The following is a 24042-nucleotide window of genomic DNA, read 5'->3' as shown; positions in this document are numbered from 1 at the left end:
GGCACAGACTGGAGGAGATAAGACTGAGGGCAAAGAAACAAGTCAGGAATTTATACAATTATCCAGACAAGAAATGATGATGATGATGGCATATTTTTTAGCCATAAAAAGAAATAAACTACTGCTGCATGTTACAACATTTGAGGATGAGCCTCAAAAATGTTATGCTAAATGAAAGAACCAAATCACAAAAGACCAAATATTGTATGATGCCTTTTATGTGAAATGTCTAGAATTAGCAAATCTATAGAGACAGAAAGTTGATTTGTGGTTGCTTAGCACTGAGAGCCAGAGGAATTAAGAGAATGGCTAAGGGATATGGAGCCTCCTTCTGGGGTCATGAAAATATTCTAGAATTGATGATGGTTATAGATGCACAACTCTGTGAAAATACTAAAAACCATTGAACTGTACACTTTAAAAACATGAAATGTTATGAATGTGAATTGTATCTCAATTGAAAAGTTTGTAAGAAAAAGAAAACAGTAACAATGAGACCAGAACAAGAGAGGTAAAAATACTCTGATTCTGACCTGCAGATCTGTGTGGCTGGGGCTGCCACAGATCAGGACGGGGAATTCAGAAGGATGATAGCTCTGTTCTGGACATTTTGTTTGAAGTCCCTGCAAAGTTGTACTAGTCAGCTTGGTCTGCAGTAACAAAACACCATAGACTGAATGGCTTCAAGCACAGGAATTTATTTCTCATGATTCTGGAGGCTGGGAAGTCCAAGATCAAGGTGCCTGCAGATTCAGTTCCTGGTGAGGGTCCCCTTCCTGATTTGCAGATGGCTGCCTTCTCACTGTGTGGCTATAAGCAGGAGTTCATGGAGGGGAAGGGATGGAGAAGGAACTCTGGTGTCTCTCTTTCATCTTATAAGTACACTAATCCCATCATGGGGCTCTATCCTCATGACCTCATCTAAACCTAATTAACTCCCAAAGGTCCATCTAAAAATACCATCACAGTGGGGGTTAGGGCTTCAACATGTGAATCTCAAGGGGACACAAACATAAGTCCATAACAGAGGTATCAAGATGGTGATCAATAATAGCTAGGGGAACTTACAAGAGGGTCCAGAGATAAGGAATAGAAAGAATTCAACATATACTTAGTTCTCAAAACTGTGGAAGCAAATAAAACAAAGTAAGGAGGGCACATGGAGTGAGGAGAGGGCTGGGCCTAGACCACTAGGGAAAGTCATTGCAGACAGAGGAAGAGGTGAAAAGGGGTGAAATGAAGCTGTTAGAACGCAAAGAGGTAAATAAATACCTCAAAACCCACCAAGTCCAGTCACGTCCCGAGCTCAGTGTTTTAAAATACACACTTGGGAGCATCTCTAAAACACAGTTTTGCTAAATCAGGGCATTCGGTGTTCAAGTAGGCCCATCCTGGACTGCGTAAGATTGCCATTGCACTATGACCAGACTCCTAGCAGGACACTGACCACAGGTTTCTGGGCTTTCATGAAATGAAATGTATTCCTGCCTTTCTTCACCTGTCACATGGCTGGGAACTTCATTCTCTATTCACTGTGCAGTTTTCATTTTCACTGTCCTACTAATGAAGTGGTTGTGTTCAGCTTTCATCATAATTAGAGTTCATTTGGTTCAAGTGCTTTGTAATTAATCTTTTATGCTAATTAATCTTTTTATACATTAATATATCACAAAACACATGAAAGCAAAACATTTTCCTTACTAGCAAATTAAATTAAGCTTCTTCAGCCTATAATCAAAGCGGAAGGAAAAATATCTAGACACATCAGGCCACAGAAAACCTGCGTTTGCTAAAAAAAAAAAAAAAAAAAAAAAAGACTTTCAGGTCTACATTAAAATTAGCACTTGGAAAATAGAAAAAATAAAATCACCCAAGCCATTCAGTTACCTATTTTTCTCAGCAAGGTGTCTGTTCTCAACTAGCTTGTGGCTTCAAAAAAACAAAGGAAGGGAGATTTTTCAATAGTCATTTTTATATCTAGTCAGGATTTCTTTACCTGATTTTTAAACGTGAAGTTATGGAGCAAAAGCAAACACTGCCAAAGCAGATACTCCAGCTTATGTCATTTATTATTACCTTGCAAGCAATAAACAGGCCTTACAGGCAAGTCCTGCTTCATGATTTCAAAACATGTCTTTTGTATATTTTATCTGTCCTGATCCTCTCAGCAACCCGGGGCTGAGGCAGCGTAGCCAGGGGACAGGCCACTTGCATTCAAATCCTGACTTCATTTTCCTAGCTCTGTGTTGCCGGCCTTGCCACTTTCTCTCTCTCTCTACATTTTCTCATTTCCAAAATGATACTACTCATTCGAGTTGCTCGAGAATTAAGTGAATTCATAGATGCAAATGCTTAGAACTGTACCTGGCATACAGTAAATGCTCAGTAAACTGATTAATATCATACTTATTGTTATTATCATCACTTTCTGAAGCCAGAGACACAGGAAGACAACATTACTCAAGTAACATGTAGTAGAACTTAGACTCCTGTCCCATCTATTAGGAATTCCAGATGCTTTCCACTCTGCCAATGACAGCTGGGGTTCTGGGGCACAACCCAGCACCTTAGAGGACACAACAGAAAGGACAATAGGTCATGCTCAACCAACAGGGTGCTCTGTGACCAAAGTGCTGAAAAAGGCCCTCCCACACTCCTACCCCAGGTGAGAGCCAAACTCGGGGTTTCTGGCTTAGAGTCCCTCTTGGCTGGGACTAGTATTTAATTTTTTAAAAAAATCTATGTCAAATCGGTAAGCTGAAAATAAATGCTTTAATGTCATCTTAAGTTATACTTCCTGAGTGTCCACACAGGTTAAATGATTTTTTCCATGTTTGTTGCCCACTTAAAGTGTGTGTGTGTGTGTGTATGTGTGTGTGTTGTTCATATCACTGGCCTATATTTTTCTATTTGGTGATGCTTTTAAAGTTTTCTTCCTGATTTTAAATATTTTTATAGTTTAAAAATATTAACAATTTGTCATGTTTATTACAAATATGTGCTCCCATTTGATCGTTTACTTTATAACTCTTTCATAGTGTATGTGTGCATTGTTTTTTTAAAACCATGTCATAGTTTTAATGCTAATGTCATTAAACCTACTAATCTTTTCCTTTGTGATTTCTTCCACGGCTTTTATGCAATTTCAGTCACGTCTCCTCTCAGACTTTGCCCTTCCAAACAGAAGTTCTGGGCATTTTCCTGCTGGTGGGAACCCGTAGAGCCAGCCTCCCACAGCTTCACTCCCACCACTCTGGCCACCCCTGCCCAGATGCCTATGTCACCTATACTCACCTTTCCAAATGGCGAGAAAGAAATGCCATTTCCTTCTACTTTAAGACAAAAATATTATGACAAACACGTTGATCTATGTGGCCCAAGCTTTGTGCCGGCATTCTTAGGAGCCTTTCTGTAAAGAGACCCAGACCCTTTTTTGTGTGTCATTTAAAAGGCACTATGAGCTCTTCATTTATGCATGAGGCAGGGAATTTGGTTTACCTCCGGATATATCACATCGTGTTGCTCTCTGTCAAGACTTGGCTTCTGTTTGCTTCTCATTCACTTAGATTTATCAGCCAGAGTAGTTGGATGCCATAAGAAACTTTAAAATTTGCTATGAGCTTCTCTTCCACAGCAGCTGTAACTACTGAGAAAAAGATCTTGGCCAGGAATGGTGGCTCATGCCTGTAATCCCAGCACTTTGGGAGATTCTGGTGGGAGGATCACTTGGGGCCAGGAGTTCAAGACCATCTTGAGCAACATAGTGAGACCCCTGTCTCTAAAAGAAAAAACAAAAACAAAAACAAAAAAAGTCTGGTTCCTGAATAATCTCTAGAATGAGTTATATAATAATTATTATTAATGATACTTTACATAGCAATTTATGGATCATAGGGTATTTTATTGTATCAAGATTGCATTGGCTAATATTAGCATTGGCTAATATTTATAACACAATGTTGAATAGTAGCAGATAGAGTGATTATCCTTGTTGAATTCCTGATGTTGGTGGAAATGCCTCCAGAGTTTTCCCATTAAGTAAGATGATGGATTTTAGGACTAAGGCATATATACTGTATGATGTTAAAGTACCCATCATTTCTTATTTTCTTGAATGTTTTCAATAAGGAGGCAATCTAAATCCATAAAGAAGGCATGGGAAGCCTTTTATCAAGACTATCTAATTTGATACTCCAAATCAAAAGGTAAATTAATTTTTTCATTTTACAAATGAAGAAACTGAGTGTTCAAGTGACTTGCTGGAGGCTGAAGAGCCAAAAACCATGAATGCAGCCATGACAAAGATCTAAGATCATATTTAATGACACAAGTTTCTTATTTCTAATCCAATATTCCATTCATGATACCATCATTTTTTTGGTTTTAAAAATTTGTCTTTTTATATTGAAATAATTTCAGATTTACCAAAAATGTTGTAAAAGTAATACAAAGAATTTCTGTACACTCTTCATCCAGCTTCCCAAATATTAATATCTCATGTAACCACAATGCAATTATCAAAACAGAAAATTAGCACTGATATACAACCATTATCTGGTCTACAGACCTCATTTAAATTTCATCAATTTCCCATTAATGTCCTTTTTCTGGTTCAAGGTCAAATCTAAGATCACACGTTGCATTTGATTGTCGTACCTCCTTAGTCTCTTCTAATCTGTAATAATCCACTGGTCTTTGTCTTTCATGACTTGGACATTCTTGAAAACTACTAGCCAGTTAATGTAGAGACTGTTTCTCTATTTGTGTTTGTCAGGTGTTTCCTCATAATTAAAGTCAGTTATGTAGTTTTGGTAAGAACACCACAGAAATGATGTTGTATTCTTCTCAGTGTATCATCTAAGGAGGCAAATGATGTCAATTTGTCTAATTACTCACAATGTCAATTGTGATCACTTGGTTTCTCCAGGTTACTCCACTGTAAAGATACTATTTTTCCCTATTTTGTTAACAAAGATCTTTTAGGGGAGATACTTTGAGACTACATAAATGTCCTGTTTCTTATCATCTTTTTACCCACTACTTTGTCAAACAATAATTTTCTATTTCCATTATTCTTTCTTCTTTCATTATTATTTCTTTCATTCTTCTTTATTCCAACTAATATTCATTTATTAATTGGAATTCTTTTGTAATGAAGAGTTATTCCTTCTCCCTATTTATTTATTATTTATGTCAGTACAGATCCATAAAATATTATCTTATTGTGTTGTAATTCATTCATATCATTATTTACTTTGTTCAAATTGTCCCAGATTTGGCTGAGAGCTACTTCAAATTAGCTCCTGTTTCCTTTTGGCATTACCATTATCTTTTGAGCACTTTCCTGCTTTTTGGCTCCAAAATGTTCCAGGCACACTTGTAATTTCCCATCCCCAGTTCTAGAATCAGCTATTTTTGAAGGAGCTCTGATTCTATTTATTGAAGAATATTAGAAACCAAGCTCTTAATATTGTGTGTGCTCATTGGTAGTGAGGTTTCATTGATTCTAGGTCTTTACAATAAGTAGAACTAAGAGATAGACACACACACACACAAACACACACACACACCTATTTACATATCTGTGAATAGAGGTAGTGTTATTACTTCTTTACTAATTCTTTTTCCTTTAATGGATTTTTCTCGTCAAGTTGTACTGGCTAATATTTTTAACACAATGTTGAATAGTAGTAGATAGAGTGGTTATCCTTGTTGAATTCCTGATGTCAGTGGAAATGCTTCTGGAGTTTTCCCAGTAAGTAAGATGACAGATTTTAGGACTAAGGCATATATACTTTATCATGTTAAAGTACCCATCATTTCTTATTTTCTTGAATGTTTTCAATAAGGAGGCAATCTAAATTTATAAAGAAGGCCTGGGAAGAAAGACACAATGGCAAACATGCACACTGATAAAATATGCCAATATATTAATTGTGAAAGCCCTTTTAAAAAATAATACTAGCAATAACAATCTAATTTTGTATTTTTAAAAGGTAACACTAAAATTGTTAACAAAAGGATAAGATGCAAAGAACCTAGTTAAAATGGCCTAAGATTCTTTTCAAGTTTAAGAGTAAAAATAATAAATAACTTTAAACTTTAAAAAATTACAGTTGCATATATAGATTAAGATTTAAAAGGTAGATGCTAAAAGTTTAGAAATACAATCTGTAGATTCCAAAAACAGCATTGCAGGTAGGGAGAGGAGGAAACATAGAAAACTTCATTAATCTAGCAGAAAGCAGAAAAAGAAAATAAAAAAAGAGTAAACAAAAAATACTAATAAGGACATAAATGCAACCAACTGTATCCGTAATTATAATAAAAATAGATTGAATTTACCCAATAAAATGCAGAGATTGACAAACTAAATTTTTTAATAAATCCTGTTCAATGGTATTTACAAGATACACAACTAAAATGTAAGGACAAAGAAAGGTTGAAAGGAGAGAGACGGTGGGGTCAGTTGAATTATTCGGCCTAGTTCTTCATTCTCTCTTCATTCACACTCTTACCATAGCTTCTGTATGGGCAGCCTAGCTCCCCGCCCCTTGACTTTGGGCTTGGTCATGGAACTTACTGTGGCCAGTGGAATGGACCAGAAATAATAGTTTGCCAATTCTAAGACTAGGCCTTATGAAACCTCACATATTTTCCATTGCCCCCTTGCAACTTTGCCATTGCCATGAGATCTTCTCCTGTATAGCTGCTGTCCCAGCAGCATGGACAACAAAATAAACACACGTAGAGCAGAGGTTCGCCAGGCAACCCATAGACATATAATGGGAAGCAGAGCCGCACAGCACAGCACAGCTTAGATCAGCAGAGCCCCAGCTGACCAGTGTTCTGTGAACCAATCTTTTATTTTAGCCTTCATGTGCTTATTTGGCATAATAGGGAGATACAAGGCCTATAATCTCCTGTCCACCATTTTGAGCCCTCGTTTTGTATAAGGCACTTTTGTATTTTTCTAATCTGCCAGACCAGCAGCCCTCTGTAATGTAGGATCTACAGGATAGCTTCCAGTGTCCAGTATCATCCTTTAGGTCTTTTAATCTCTTTTATACGCTTACAATCACAGTGACTTACCCACATTCATTTTTCATGAGTTTGGCCTAGAATATTGTGGGTATTGTCTAATACTTGATACAGTGGTTCCAGCTCATTTCTTTCAGGAAAGCATTTGGAAGTAGTGATCTTTCTGACATCTTTTGTAAAAAATAGCCTGAAGAAAATGAATTCTACAGGTTCATCATTTGCTCTTCTCAGAGCCTACCTTTTACCTAGTAATCAATGACTTCTATCTAATAATCATGTTTTTCTCCCTGACATATTCTTAAGAAACTCTTCACTCTAGTTTTGGAGGAAGCTTTTTTTACATTGCTCAGCAAAATCTCTTTTGATGGTGATAGTGTACATTTAACAAAAGCAAATTACATTGGCAAATTTCCCATTCACACTGAAACTACACAAAACATGTATACTTAGCAGTCATATTCAGCAGTGTCCAGGAAACAACTGATGGATGCTTGCAGTAAGCATCTACCAAAGTGCAGGGAGAAAACAGTCTCAAAACTGTTGTAGAAGAGTTCAAGGCAAATCACATTTGTATGAAATACTGAAGTAACATCAAAGATGATGTTGCCTTAGACATCTAAGGGAGCTTGTGTTATGAAAGGTGTAACTCTTGTGTTTTTTACCCGCACACAGTAAAAGTATCAGGAGTGTCTGAAAAGACTGTCTCATTACTTAGACTCTTAAACTGCCACCCTGAATTTTTAAAAGTCACATAAAAGAATGGATTTGTGATATGAAGAATGCATTGATTTCTCCACATTCTGTCTCTGGAGTGAAGAAAAAAATGAGGCAGTATATTAAAGAGTCATCAAGTTCAATGTTTATGACAATAATAAAAACTTTTAATAGCGAATGTTCTAAAAGAGATTTGAGTTTTTGCACTGGATACAATACAAGACTGGGATACTAAGTTTATGTGGTGATAAACAGTTATTTAAGAAAGAAGTGATGCATTCAAGCAACCATAGGTAATTTATAAGTAAAACAGAATTTCAAGTAGTAATAGCAGGAAAAACTGAACATCACAATTCTTGTTCTCAACTTGAAATAATCTAGTTCAGTTTATGCCAAGTAGCAAACTCAAGGCCACTCACCAGAAGTTGTGATCTTGTTTTACTTTAAAAAGATAAAAGATTTCCCCAAGGCCACCACCTTGACTGATTTTGTTGTAAGTGTTGTTGCTGCCAGACGTCTGGGTTGGAGGGTTGATTCCACTCCTGGCACCATCATTAGTGGTCCATGCAAGGCCCCAGGACTTTTGCCTTAATGTTTTTTATTCCATTTTATCCCAATTCTCCATTCCCATCCTATTTTCCCATAGGCAACCATTCTAATGTATTTTCAATCATTTTTTAGTTAATACTTATTGTATGCCCTATTATGTGTTGGCTTCAAGGGCTAGGAATGCATCACTGATCAAAGTGGATAAAAACTCCTGCCTTCCTGGATCCTATTTTCTAAAGGGGAATGCTCGATTTAAAAATCAAGTAGTAGGGCCAGGCGCAGTGGCTCCCCCCTGTGATCCCAACACTTTGGGAGGCCGAGGCGGGCGGATCACAAGGTCAGGAGATGGAGACCATCCTGGCTAACACAGTGAAACCCCGTCTCTACTAAAAACATAAAAAATTAGCCGGGTGTGGTGGCCGGTGCCTGTAGTCCCAGCTACTCGGGAGGCTGAGGCAGGAGAATGGTGGGAACCGGGGGGCGGGCGGGGGGCGCGGGGGCGGAGCTTGCAGTGAGCAGAGATCAGGCCGCTGCACTCCAGCCTGGGCGACAGAGCGAGACTCCGTCTCAAAAATAAATAAACAAATATCAAGTAGTAAATGTTATAAAAGGACAATAAGTACTAGAGAGAAGAATAAAACAGGGAAGAGGAAAAGGAAAGGCTTGGGATGGAGGTGCCATTTTAAAACAGGACAGCCAGGAAAGGGCTCACTCAAGAGGTAACATTTGAGCCTAGATTTTAAGAAAGTGAGCATAGGAGCCATGCAGATATCCGAGAGAAGACGTCGGGGACAGCACGTACGAGGGCTCTAGGCCTTTGCTTCCAGCTTCCGCACAGTACTTCATGGTGTGCTTCTCCCATACTTAACTCATGGTTTCTCTGGCAATGGACTTCTGGCGGCCCTGTGTGAGAAGCTCACTGACAAATATATCCCCAGAAAGAGGTGGATGGATCCTGGGGTACACAGGTAATTCAACCAAGTACTTCTGGATTTTCCTCTAGAATAGCCACGTTTGTCATCACCAGTAGCAGCTCATCATGGCCATGACATCTCTGCCATGCTCTTTGTTCAGATTTCTACTTCTTGCCAAGATGACGAAAATAAAATATTTCGTTGTTTTTTAAAAGGGAATGGCTCCTTTTTTACCGTTTTTAACTGTGGTAAAAAATGTAATAAAATTTGCCATTTTTTCCATTTTTAAGTGTACAATTTGGTAGCAGTAATTACATTCATAATATTGTGCAACCACCACTACTATCTATTCCCAAAATTATTCGTTACTGCAAATGAGCATCTTTTCATATGCTTTTCAATACATTTATATTTGATTTTGCCTTATTTACCATAAGAAAACAGATTAAACTATTACAGTAAAAGAAAAGAAGCTCTAAGTCATAATATAGCACCATTGCTTTGGAGTCAAGAAGCCTTGGATTTGAATCCCATATCTTGCCTTACTGGCTGCATGACCCTGGGAAAGTTGCTTAATCTCTTTGGGCAGTTCTCTTATCTATAGAATGGAGATTATACTACTAATCCTTCTAACATTCTTCTGAATGTTAAGTGTAATGATACATGTACAGGGTTGCTGCCCTTAGTAAAAGTAAGTATTTGATAAACAGCAACTCACATTATTACTATTATTATTTATTATTATTTTCTTTGAGACCAAGTCCTGCTCTGTCAACCAGGCTGGAGTGCAGTGGTGCGATCTCGGCTCACTGCAACCTCCACCTCCCAGGTTCAAGTGATTCTCCTGTCTCAGCCTCCCGAGTAGCTGGGATTACAGGCACCCACCATCACATGCCTGGCTAATTTTTGTATTTGTAGTAGAGACAGAGTTTCACCATGTTGGCCAGGCTGGCCTTGAACTCCTGGTCTTAGGTGATCAGGCTGCCTCAGCCTCCCAAAGTGCTGGGATTACAAGCTTGAGCCACCGAGTCCGGCAGCATTATTATTAGTAGTATTAGTAATAATGTGATTATTAATTATTCTTAGGCTGCCATTTCATCTGAACCTGCCCTAATTCAAATGGTGGGACAGGGGATCCTCAGTGTTACAGCATTATCATCCTTACCACCAAAGAACCTGGGCTCAGAATTTAGTGGAGGAATAAAGAGAATTGAGAAATAATTTCATTGCAGAACCAAAAGAAGTAACGGTAAAAATGATTAAATAACGTTCAAATCATTATCTTTTTTTTTAGTCTCCATGTTCCTTTATTGGAGCAAGATTCCCGATCAGTATACAGTGATGTATTTACTAAACAGAGACCTGTGCAGAAATTACATAGTATCCATCTAGATAACTTGTTACACTTTGCCTATTGATGGAATCATTCCATTTATCAAGTTTTATACATCAAAAAGCTTTGAATTTCATCAGGCTCTTCATTAATTCACTTCTGAAAAAGTGGCATTTAATTTCAGCTACCATATTTTACAGCATTAAAAAGCTTATGCATCAGGGTGCATCTCTGCACAATGCCATTGAGCAGATGAATCCCACCCAGATTCACATAGTCACATTTGGGAGCTTTAGACCAGAGAGCTGGGCCAAAGTTACTCCTAATCAACACAGACTTCTTACTGTGAGAGCCTATCTTCTTGGCTACATTTTATATAGCCAATGAAGATGTGCCAGCAACCAACCCATGTGTAACTTGGCATTGGAGCACAAGGTCTGTCAAACAATGATCTTAAAAAAGGAGCAGTTCCAAGGCCAACAGATGAGGACAGGAGGCTTCTCGAATGGAAGAAGATTCTCCTCCCTAGCTGCGTGAGTGCACACTCCCCAGCAGGAGGAGGAATGGCTCTTTGCTACCTTCTCCTGTGCTTGAAAAAAGATGCTCTGCCACGCTGATGGACTTTGGAATCTCAAGATCTGCCAGATGTACTTTTTTTTTGGTCAGATTTTTTTTAGTGCTGTGATACGTTAATACACATGTTGAATCTGAATCTCTTAGATTTCACTGATGACACTAATATATAAATAACTAAAACTGGCAGATTTCATGTGAGATTATTCATCAGTACTTTTTTGAAACATGAGTCAGGTTTTGCTTCCCACTATGATTATCTTGTGTCCTGTAACTACCAGCATATAATTGAGTCATTTCATGAAACTTGCCAAAACGCAGAAAGGACTGAAGCAAAACAAAACAAAAAAATAGCATTAATATGTAGGAAAAAGTAAGTATTTTCAGTTCAAAAGTGGGAGTCCAGTAGAATAAGTTTGGGAGTGTTTGCACGGTTTTCCTTCTTTGTGCAGTTCAGTTCAGCTGTTCACTAGCTTTTGAAAGAGAAAGAAAAAATTTAATTGCCCCTGCTGAAGTAATTTTTGAAACATATCTTTTACTTTCCATTTTTATCTAAGTGGTCTTCCTCTACTTTTTAGAATGTCAAATTGTAGAATTTGCTTACTGAAAATCTGTGCTTTGGGCTACAAAAGAATATTTAGAAATCCTTACCAAAAAAAAAAAAAAAAAAAAAGCAGTGGGAGTGGAAATTTGAAAGAGGACCGCCTAATTCAGCACTAAAACCAGTGTGAGAAGCAGTATGTGTGAGCGTGTGTGTGTATGTGTGTGTCAGGGGGGTGTGAAATGTGTTTTTCAAAGTACTGAGAGGTTGATGGGACTGTTTGATTAGCTCCTCTGAGAAGAAGAGAAAAGGTTCTTGGACCTCTCCCTGTTTCTTCCTTAGAATAATTTGGATGGGATTTGTGATGCAGAAAAGCCTAAGGGAAAAAGAATATTCATTCTGTGTGGTGAAAAATTTTTGAAAAAAAAAATTGCTTTCTTCAAACAAGGTATGTCTGATGAATTTCTAAGCTGTGTTTACAGTTACTTTCCATTCATTATTATTGAAATGTATTTGTCTTTAAGAAACTACAATATAAACCTTGACCAAGTAAGCAGCCTGTACAAATTTCAGTTTCAAGAGAGTTGAGATGAGAGTGGGTGGTACTTGGCATCCTTGTAAACAACTAGTAATATACATATATATTTATCAATTCTAAATAAACTGCATTGATATTAACATTATAACAAGATTTTTACTGTTTCTTTAAACCAATTTAATTATGGTTACAAATAAGTTGAAAAGTATGACATTTGTGTATAACTTTAAAGTAATTTAAGTCACTATTATCTTGCTTTTTTAAAAACTTTGCTTGGAATATATGGAATGTAATAGCAATATAGCAAATTTCTTATAAAGATGTGTGAATAGCAGTATGAGAAATGGACACACTGGTGTTAACTTAAAAGAGAAACTATTTCGCGTGGATCTCTACTTCTCTCTATTCAGGCAGATTCCAGTGGAATGTAGCTAGATGTGCAATCCTGAGTCTTGTTTACACTTAAAGTGTTTTCTTAGGCTGAATGCTTATGTTACTGATAAGCCCAAGAAGGGACTGGCATTGTTAAGTCTGCCATTGTAGCTCAGCTTTTCACAGGAAGACAGGATATGAAATCTCTTTTAAGTATGATTTGTGTCCAACTAGTATAAACATGAAATAAACGCCTGAAGCACAGGTTAAAGAGAGAGGATAAGACTGAATAATCAGACATGATACTTTGCTCTGAACAACCCACAGCAGCTTTGCCATTCCTAAATCAAGAGTGGAGTTAAAATTTTTCTTTGGACTTATTATAAAAATAAAACCAAGCATTCTTGGCCATGGTGGTTGCTCAAAATTGCGTGTGCTAAGAAAATAGTATTTTGCCATTATGTTGTGCTGCAATAAATTTGGAAGTTTTGGTGGTAAAGTTCTGAGGTTGTTTTTCCCTTGGTCTCTTGAAAGATGAAAACACCCTGAAGCAAAGCAGGATCAAACACTGTTTGTTTGTGTATTTTCTTTCTGTGTGTGTTAGCTGAAGTGGTAGCTAGTGCTGGTAGGAAAGCTGGAAGTGCCATCTTTTATTGATTGAATTAAAATACCCTCTTTTGTACAAAAAGCTCCAGATAAATAATTACAAGATTGCAAGGACTTGCATTTTTTATTGCAATATGCTGGTTTCCCAGACTAAGCTTCATTTAAATATATCTTATGGTTCACCACTAAAAAAAAAAAAAAAAAAAAAAATCCTTAGGAAGATTGGAAATGCTTAATATCTGTCCTAAAAGTGTTTACTTCATGAATATTGTTAAGAAGATGTGTCTTTTCCACCAAGTTACTGATCACATGAAGAATAGTTTCTTTCAGAGAAAATACATGAGCTTTGAGAATGGTTTATGAATAGCATCATGAGAACAAAAATGCTTGTGCTATTCTCAGCTGTGATTCCTATAAGACACATTGAATACAGGAAAGCAGTATGGTTCAATGCATGTGCCAAGCCAGGAGTCCTAAATTATAGTAACAGCTCTGCCACTACCTATTACCTTGGAAAAGGTATATAACAGTTCTCGACTTTTGTTTCCCTCTTTGAAAAACAGAAATAGCAATGCCTGTACACCCTCCCTCCCAGGGCAGCCACAAGGATCAATAGTGATTCTCAGCTCCCAAGGAGTTTTGAAATGTCAAAACTTCTGTAACAATGTAATCTTGGCCTGGCGCAGTGGCTCACCCCTGTAATTCCAGCACTTTGGAAGGCCAAAGTGGGTGGATCATCTGAGGGCAGGAGTTCGAGACCAGCCTGGCCAACATGGTGAAACCTCATCTCTACTAAAAATACAAAAATTAGCCAGGCGTGGTGGCACATGCCTGTAATCCCAGCTACTCGGGAGGCTGAGGTGGGACAATCACTTGAGCCCGGGAGGCGGAGGTTGCAGTGAGCCAAGATCATGCCACTGCACTCCAGCCTAGGCAACAAAGTGAGACTCAGTTTAAGAAAGAAAGAAAGAAAGAGAGAGAGAGAGAGAGATTGAGAGAAAGAGAAAGAAAATGTAATCTTTTATTCCTCACTTTTTGTAAAAGAAAAGATTACTTTAGAAAGCATTTATGTAATAAAAACTTCCTGGCCCCCAACATGTTCCCATGAAGCTATGCCCACATGTGCAGCTTCCCCTCTCCTTGCTCACACTTGGAGGTGTGAGCCAAGTGTCAGCAGCAGTGAGGACAAGACAGAACACATGGGTCTGTCTGTCAGTAGAAGGGCATTTAGCTGTGCTGCCTTGGAGAGGTTACTCAACGTCTCCATCTCTATTTCATCACATACGAAATGAAGAAGTTAGACAAGATAATCTCTAAGTTTCCCTCTCAATCCTATGGTTCTATGCACTGGGACCTCTCCAATGTCAAAACGTGGCCAGGAAAATTTCATTGTTGAGACTCTCTGTACATTGCTAAATGAAGAAGTATCGAAACAGGGCTATGAAACTTATGGTATATTTTAAATATGCATGTTTACCTAACCAGAGACTTTCATGTATACAAAAATGAAATTTACCATAATTGTATTCTTCACAAGACAATTAGAGGAGATTATGTATACATACATACACATACACATATACATATATATATATACATATACAAGTCTCCATATTCTTCACAAGACAATTAGAGGAGATTATATATATGTGTATAAATGCATACACATATACATAGCGTACTGGAGACTGTGGGTCCAAGTTGTGTGAAAAAAAAAAAAAAAAAAAAGACTTTTTTCCGTTTTCTGCTGTATTTCTGTGACTGTCAGTATAACCCCATGTGGAAAGAATGTCAAATGCCTTAATTTAAAGCCTTACATGTGAGGTCAAGGCAAAAATGGCCCTTCCTGTGCTATGGGTCCTGTGGGTGTTAGGCAGGAAGCTGTGCTACTTTTTAAATGTGTTAATGTTGGCAAGTTACTTAAAGTCTCTTGGCCTCAGTTTTCTCATCTATAAAAGGGGTCTGTTATTACTGCCTACTCCACAGAGCTATGGCAAAGAGGTTTGATCAGTGCCTGGCACCCTGTCAGAACCCAAATGTTAGTAAATTTTTAAAAATTATATGTGACTATAATAAAGAAATCAGATCAGCTGTGAAACAAATCATTTGTAATAATCTTCAGACTTTTACACATTAACTCATTGGATACATTTAGCAAATAGATTCACGGAATTATGTGATATTAATATAATCATTAGAAACTAGTTGCCATCTCTTTATCCAGGGGATCTGAGCTAGTCAATCAATAAATAATAAATGAAAGAGGCAACTTCTGTGATGGTTGTAATCTGAGAAATCTCAAAAGGTTTCCCTCTCACTGTCTTAAAATGTATCTCCCTGTGGTTTGCAGAAGACAGTGAAATTCCTGGCCCTCAAACACACATAGCATTTTGCAAAATGGTGGTGGTGATGATGACGGTGATGGTGGTGGTGGTGGTGGTGGTGGTGATGTTATAATGATTAACCATCACCCCAACAACAATAATAGGCCAGCTGTGGTGGCTCATACCTGTGAACCCAACACTTTGGGTGGCTGAGGCAGGAGAATCGCTTGAGGCCAGGAGTTTGAGACCAGCCCAGGCAACATAGTGAGACCTTGCCCCTACTAAAAATTAAAAAGTTAGCCAGGCATGGCTATGCTGCCTGTAGTCTCAACTAGTAAAGAGGCTGAGGCAGGAAGATAACTTGAGCCCAGGCATTCGAGATTGCAATGAGCTATGAGCATGTACTCCAGCCTGGACAACAGAGTAAGACCCTATCTCAATTAAATAATAATAATAATAACTGCTAACACTTACAGAGCTATTCTTATGTGCCACCCACTGTTCAAGCCCTTTTCATATATTAAGTCTTTTTTTTTTTTTTTTTTGAGGCGAAGTCTCGCTCTGTCGCCCAGGCTGGAGTGCTGTGGTGCGATCTCCGCTCACTGCAAGCTCCGCCTCCCGGGTTCACGCCATTCTCCTGCCTCAGCCTCCCCAGTAGCTGGGACTACAGGCGCCCGCCACCACGACTGGCTAATTTTTTGTATTTTTAGTAGAGATGGGGTTTCACCGTGTTAGCCAGGATAGTCTCGATCTCCTGACCTCGTGATCTGCCCACCTCGGCCTCCCAAAGTGCCGGGATTACAAGTGTGAGCCACCGCGCCCGGCCATATTAAGTCATTTAACCCTAAAAGCAAACATATGAGGGGGGCTCTTACCATCGCCATTATACAGATGAAAAAAACGAAGGCACTGATAATTTGAGTAAGTTGTCCGAAGCCACACAGCTAGTAAGGGATGGAGCTCAGTTTCAAATCCAAGAGGTCTACTTCCAAAGTCATACTTTTAACCTGCCAGGCAACAATTACACCTGGTCCTGGTTTTTCTGTGACAGCACCAAATTAGTCTTTGCCATTCCTGAAAACATAGTTCTCAAGTCAAGTGAAATTTCTTTAAGAAAAAAAAATGTTCCTCCTTGCAGGTAGAGACACCTTAGTAATAATAATGGAGAGGCGTGGAGACAAGGAACTCACAGGGAAAGGTTTGTCAGGAGAAGACGGCTTTTATTTCTGTCATTGTTGGATAATCTCCTTTTTGGGTGGATGGGGAAAAGCTGACTGGGGGGAGTTAGGCGATGTGAGAGGAGGAAAGGCTGAGGAAACTCCATCATGAAGCCCTCTGTGTAGCCAGTCTCCAAAACCTTTCCTTTATCTTCACTGGAAGGTTAACTCAGCAGCTTGTCGCAGAAAGAATCACGCTTCCTTGTGACTCAAACTACTTCAGCAAATCACTTTCCCTGATAAGGGTCTCTACATTGACAAGACTCTAGTAAGCATTTCTCAAATTCTTTCCTTCAGTTTGAGAAAGGCTAAACTTCTGCGTGGACGTGTGGTAAAATTCATAAAAATCACCCTTCAGGCTATAGTGAGAAGGCATTCTGTTACCACATTCTTTCTTCTCATATTCAAAAAGAAAAAAATATATACCTATGCCCTCGGGGGAAACTTACATATAGTTTCCAAGGGATCAGGTCACTGGCATCTTAATGCTATGTGAATTCCCTCCACCAGGCTTCTTTGTGTTCCAGACAGAAAACATGCTTTGGACATAAAGGTGCAAGTTAACTTGCCCAGACTGGCCGTGTTTATACAACATAGTGAGTAAATCTGCACTCCAAAAGGCAAAAAGAATTTGGGGGAAGAGAGATAACATTCAACAACAGCAGGAGCAAATATTTATTGGGCCACCTCCATGTGCTATTCCCAATCCCATGTGCTTGGGAAGAAGAGTGAACAAAATTACGTCCATTTTCCTAATCTGGGGGCACACAATAAACAAATACAGTAAGATGCCTGATGGTGATAATGGGCTGTGAAAAACATAAGTAGCAAAGTAGGATGCAGAGAGCAGTGCAGGTGATAATTTGCATTGCATGATTTGGTGAATGTTAAACAGAGAGATGAAGGAAGCCAGGAGGCAACCTATGCGGGTCCCTGAAGGAAGAGCATTCCAGACAGAGGGAAAAGCAAATGAATAGCCCTGAGTGGAACTGTGCTTGGGAGGCCAGTGTGTCTGCAGCAAGCTGAAGGAGCAGGAAAGGGGAGCCCAAGGGTGTGCTTTGGACAAGCAGACACAGAGGGCGCCATCCTCGCATGCCTCAATTCCCCCCAGACACTGCCTACCACTCACTCACACACTGTCTGGGGGGCAGTTCTTGCCTCTGCTCTGGATGAAATCTGTCAGGCCACGCTCAAGAGGATTTTTTTTTTTTTTTTAAAAGACCTTGCTCATATTCCACTCCCAAACAATCTCAGTTCAGTCATTAACATGTACGTAATACTAGATAATCCTTAAAAACGTAAAAATGATATTCAAAGCTTAAAGTCTTATCCTCCACATCCAGCCTTGCTTTCTGCAGTGGACAGGGGGCATGGTTGAATTTTCTTTCTCTGCCTTGCGCCTTTACCTCTCTTCCCCTTGGCCACTAACGGTAGTCTCTTCATATCCAGAGTTGAAGTGGACACAGGGAGGTAAGGTGAGAGCCAGGGACAGGCCTCACTAGTCGGTACTGTTATGAGCTAGCATGCAGGTTCCCTGAGCTTCCCTGGGGTTTTCAGCTGCTTCTTGTTCCCACAGGGCATGTCTATGGGTGCTGTGAGGATTCCCTCCTCTACTGCCTTGGGGATTCCTCACATGTAGTTCCGTAGATGTTGTGAAATAAATCCGTTCTGGCTGGGGGTTTACAGTTCCTCCCTCAGCCCTTGGGCAACTGGTAAGCTCTGTCTGGCTGCTTTCTGCATAGGCTCCTCAGCCATCCATGCATCCGACTCAGGCCGGAGCAAAAACAACCCCAGGCTGACTCTGTCACACAGAGAGTTCTAATCGCCACAAGCTCTTCCCCTCTCCTATGGAGGACTTAATCATGGGACAGACACCAAGTCCACGGAGGCAGACATCAGCCCCAGAGACACAACTACTCAGCCACTTCAAATTGGGTTACTGGGCATCCAAGCTGGCTTTTCAAAGGAAGTGATTGAGAACCAAGATCCCTGGCTGATGACTTCTCCAGGCAAGAGGTTGTAGAAACTGAGAGAGGTAATCGGAGACCAGAAAGCAAAAATTTCTTGAAGACAAATTGTAGGCATTTTCCCTCCTCTTCCCCCTACCCAAATGCAGAAGAGGAGCAGGTGGCTCCCCTACCCGCCCCCTCCGCCCCCCACTTCAGGTACTAGTGAGAGGAGCTTCAAAGATACCACTTTGGAACATGGAAGTGGTTGCCTCCTATTGTCTTGAGGCCTCAACCGAAATTAAGACAAAAGGATCATCTTATTTTAACATCCCATTACACAGTCAATTACAATACACTCAAATGTTGACTTAGATGGGTGTGTTATGCCTGGTTACACTTAAAAATATGCCTGGTGCATCATTTTACCCTAAATAACATTTGTGTGTGAGACAGAGCTGTGAGTGAGTTCAGGCTCAAATAGGACTCTTGAAAAATCGCTTAACCTTGTAACTAAGACCACTTTATTATACAAGGTATGTACTTTATAGCGTGTGTTTTAACAATTGTCAGCCAAGTGTCTCAAAAAGCCTGGGATATTGGCATCAAGGTAAAAAGGAAGATAAAACCATCTTGTACAATGGGGAAATTTGATGTTAAATGGAGTTAAGTGTTTGAGGTTTGGGATAGAATTCTGGTTCTGCTATACATTTGTTCTATAAGCTTCGGCAGGTTTTTTTGTTTGGGTGGTTTTATGTTTTTTGTTTGTTTGAGTCTTGCTGTGTCGCCAGGTTGGAGTACAGTGGCACGATCTCGGCTCACTGCAACTTCTGCCTCCCAGGTTTGATTGATTCTCCTGCCTCAGCCTCCAGAGTAACTGGGATTACAGGTGCATGCCGCCATGCCCAGCTAATTTTTGTATTTTTAGTAGAGATGGGGTTTCACCATGTTGGCTAAGCTGGTCTCGAACTCCTGACCTCAGGTGATCCACCCACCTCGGCCTCCCAAAGTGCTCGGATTACAGGCGTGAGCCACCACTCCCAGCCAGCTTGGGCGGTTTATTAAAGCTCTTTAAGCTTCAATTTCCTGCTCTGATGAATGGGCGCAATAGTCCTTACCCAATAGGATCACCATGACAAGTAAAATCACCTGTGTACCGTGTGCAGCAACTAGGAAACATTTAGTAAACGATAGTTACTACTATGGGTATGAACTCTACACTTGTAAAACTTCCCAGGAAGAAGAGCAAAGGGATCAATCCGATCTCATTTAACAGGCCACTATATATATCCAGGCCAAAATAGTCAGGGGGCCCTGCAGGAGAGTCTGAGGGCTCCTTCAGAGCTGGGGTTGTTCCCAGGAAGGCCTCTGAAGTAGGACATTTGGTGGCTGCCTTTGGAGAGCTGGGTCTCCTGCTTCTAAATGACTCTGTTTCTACTGGTCCCTGGAAATTCCTGAGGCTTAATTCTCCACAGCCCTGAATTCCTGAGCCACAGACACTGTCCTCCACACCCTCCATTTCACCCAGGTCTCTGGTTGCTGGGATTCAAAAATGTGCTTCTGAGAGGCAGCCCCACATCTGCCTCTCAGAACCCTGTCATCTGAGAGGAGCCCATTCTCTACTGAGCAGCAGAGGGGAGGGCGTGGATCTTTCAGACACACCCTCATCTTCCTTCCTATCTCAGCTGGAAAGTTTTGCCGGACCTGAGAATGTTTTTCTGTGCTTCAGAATTGAAGGCAGACCAAAAAGCACAGAGTATTCAGGCTAGTCTAGGCTCTAGGGATACTAGTTGAGCAGAAGCAAACACCCAGCTCCACATTCACAGTAGACAGCCCCTTGGCAACTACAAACCTCAAAGCCCAAAGGGAAGAACTGGGAGGAGGCAAGTCTAATTCACAGTGTCAAACACATTAGGCAAAGAAGTTTGTGATGAGAGAAACTCATCTTCCAAACCTTCATCAGAATCTTTAAACCACTCATGGTTTCCAGGGTAACTAGGAGGAGCAATCATGGGCCACCTCGTCTTTTTGAGGTCCTAGCCTCTTTCCTTTAGATTTACTGATGTTCGTGCCCCTTTCCATTACACAGGATAAATAACTCTTGGAAGGGTTTCTTTAGAGCTCATTTGGGGCATGCCTGCAAACTAGTATTTTTTCCCACTGGCAATATAAGATCTAAACTACCACTTCAGAAATGTAATTACTGTTTGTAGTCTCTCTAGAAATCACCATTGGTCGAAGCCTTTGTGGATGTGGTAAGCATTACCATATGTCAGGTTCCTAACGCAGTACAAAATAACGGTCTGAAACACACGACCAAAAATGGCTTTGCCTTTTTGGTTTTCCGACATGTAGAAACATGCCACATGGATCAATGAACCTAATGGCACAGGCCTACATCAGTTGTATACACGGATGAGGTCTTTAACCCCACCCAACTGCCTGTGAGGAAACATGTTTGCTGTAGGATTTTCTCTGACTGTTGGTGGTGAAGGGTGATCCTGGAGAAGGGGATACACATTCTAGTCATCACAAAAGTACATAGAATATTTATGGGAAGTTCCTAGATTGGAATGTCAGTAAGCATAACATTCTCATGAATACATTGAGAAATAAACATTCTCATAAATCAGTTTCTTGGCCCTGGCACTATTGGCCTGTGGGGCTGAGTACTTGTTTGTTGTGGAGGCTGTCCTGGGCATTGCAGGATGGTCAGCAGTATCTCTATTCTGGCCTCCACCCACTAGGTGCCAGCAGCATCCCCCTCTCTTGTCAAAGTTGTGACAACCCAAAAAGTCTCCAAACACTATTCTATGTCTCCTGTGGGACCAAATCACCTCTGGTTGTGAACTACTGTCAAAAATATACGAGGAAACTCTACAGCAACATTCTGACAGCATGGTTTCAAGGTCACCCACTTCCATTTTTTGTTTCCTGAGCATCCCAGACCTTCTCAGTGGCTGTGACAGCTCACAGGATTTCTTGCCACACTTCTTCCCAGAGCTTGGTTGCAGGGTTGAAGATAGCCTCTCTAGGGACCCTCTGCTTTGATGTTACCAAAAGACAAGCACGTATGTCCTTTTCATTTTGAGTGTTTTCGTTTTACTACTAATCATTTCAGGGGAACAGGACATAACTAGAACAATAAATATGAAAAGGGTTTTAATCAAAGCTGCAGGAAACAGAAGCCAACTTAAACTGGCTCAAGTCAAAGGCCCAAAAACATCAATATCATGCACAGGAGACAGAGCCGAACTGGACCTTCTTCAGACTGGAAATGGGACCTGGAAAGCGGTGAGAAATGAAGGGATCTTCTCCTCCTGCTCCTCCCAGGGCCACATACTTATTCTCTCCATCTCTTTCCGCCGTCCTCTTATACATCTTATTCAGGGCCCCACATGGCCTGTAGCTTGGCACTCACAGCTTCTGAAGCTTTCAGAATCCCAATCCCAAAATCCCAAGGGAGACCTCGATTGGCTTCAGTTATTTTTTTTTGCTAGATCACAAGCTTTTGACCAGCTGAGTCATTTACATTTCAGTGACTGCCATCTCTGCATCTGACAATAATAATTGAGCTGCTTCAGTTGTAGATGTAACCAGGCTTTGAAAAGTGAAGAGTGCTATGCAAATGAAGAGTGGCATTTTTATTTTATTACAGTATTATAGAACAAATCATGGAATCATTTGAAACTTACAGTGACAACCATGCGAGGAGCTGGCAGGATAGAAAGAGCGCAATATAAAGTTGGAGATCTGGGCTGTGTGACTTTGGCCAGGTCACTTCCCCGCTCTGAATTACAGGAATTCTAATGTCCATTTTGCCTCCTCAAGGGGCTCTTCGGTGGTTCAAAGGAGAAAACAGTTTAGTGAGAAAACTCTCTGCAGACTCTGGTATAAACTCCTGTTATTACAGCCTTCTGCAGTTAAAACCACGGTATGGATAGCCACTGCGAGTTAGGTAGCAGTTAGGAATAATCTTTCAGCTGCCAGCCGAGTGCAAGCGAAATGTATTATCTCACATAACAGACAGTCCAGGGGAAGGCCCAGCCTCCAGGCACAAGACAAATCATAGCTCTGACTCATCTCTCTGTGATTTGCCTGGCTGCCCTCCTCGCCTTGAGTTAGGATTTTCCTCTGCTGGACTTTTCTCGTGGTCACAAGATGGCAGCCAGCAGACCCCCAACAACCTGCTTCCTTGTTCATTTCCAACAAGATAACCACCCTCTCCCCAAAAAACATAGGCTTCAAGTCCTTCCATTCTGTCTGTTACAACCCAGGACACAGCCCACCTGGACTAGTAGCTAGTATGATCACCTGGCAAGGGCCTGTTGCTGATGGGCCCAAGCCTGGAGCAGTTGCCAGCAAGGGGGCGTGTCTAACCATCCTTGCCTTAGGCCCCAAATTGAGATCTGCCTGGGAGCTGCAGATGGACCTGCTTCCTCTCAGTGGCTGGGCTGCACTGATTTCCTTTACCAAATTGGGATTCTGTTAGGAAGGAGGAAGGGGAAAACGATGCTCTGCGTAGGCCACCAACAGTGTCCATCCAGTCCACGTAGCCTGACTCAGAGCACAACTTCAATAGCCTTGTGCATTCTTAGGAACCAACATATTGAGAAAACACAAAATTTCCTCTTCCTTACCTATTTGGCTCACATTTTCTGCCAGAATTTCTTTAGGATTAAAAAAAAGGGAAGTAAAGAAGAATTGGGAAGAGAAGAAAACTCAAGAAAGAAAGAAAAACTACTGTCCCCTCTGGCACTCTCTCTGTCTGTCTCTCTCTCACAGAATCCTGGGGAGTTGTAATGATGATTCCAAGGTGGCCGCTGGTGTTGTGGCAACATGAAATGCAGTGTTTCGGACCTCGGCCAGAAGGATACATCTGTATGAAGGTTTATGTACAGATAGAGGCCACCACCACATTGTAAAGGACCTCCCCACTCCCCATCTAGTGCCAGCTTCCTTTTCCTGTCCTCACCAGATCAACCCACATCCATTGACAAGCGGAGGAGGCTTTACGGTCAGGCAGAGATGAAGAAAGCAAGGCTGCAGATGTGGCCTCACCCCATTCAGAGATGTCTGTCCTCAAGGGATTTTTGGCATTTTGGAAACACAGCACAGCTTCTTATAACTAGTAAATGTTTCCAGATGGATACTGGCTCTTTCTGCCTCATGGACAAAGAGTATGGTTGGGTGCTCCCCCATGTAGCATTGTAGTTCAGACAAACACCAACATGACATAAATCCTACACGTCTACTAGAGCAGAATTTTTTCTAAGCAAGTGGCTCAAATAAGCCTCTAGGGGGCTTATTAAAAATGATGAATGCAAAAATAATTTTTAAGCCTTCCATGTCTCCCTGTTGCCTAAAGGATCAG

The 24042-nt window shown here is 40.5% G+C and overlaps 1 protein-coding gene across 2 annotated transcripts in view; it reads left to right on the top strand.

Annotated features, from left to right (window-relative positions):
- The first annotated feature begins 11831 nt into the window (after positions 1-11831).
- Positions 11832-24042, top strand: part of VIT (vitrin) — a 127156-nt gene continuing 114945 nt past the window's right edge. For both annotated transcript variants that reach the window (XM_033176049.1, XM_033176048.1), the window contains exon 1: positions 11832-12113. The gene's annotated coding sequence lies outside the window, so the exon portion shown is untranslated. The remainder of the gene's footprint in view (positions 12114-24042) is intronic.

The sequence above is a fragment of the Trachypithecus francoisi genome, unplaced genomic scaffold (genome assembly GCF_009764315.1).
Source record: "Trachypithecus francoisi isolate TF-2019V2 unplaced genomic scaffold, Tfra_2.0 Lachesis_group17, whole genome shotgun sequence".
Lineage (NCBI taxonomy): Eukaryota > Metazoa > Chordata > Mammalia > Primates > Cercopithecidae > Trachypithecus > Trachypithecus francoisi.
This window is presented reverse-complemented; position numbering and strand designations above follow the sequence as displayed.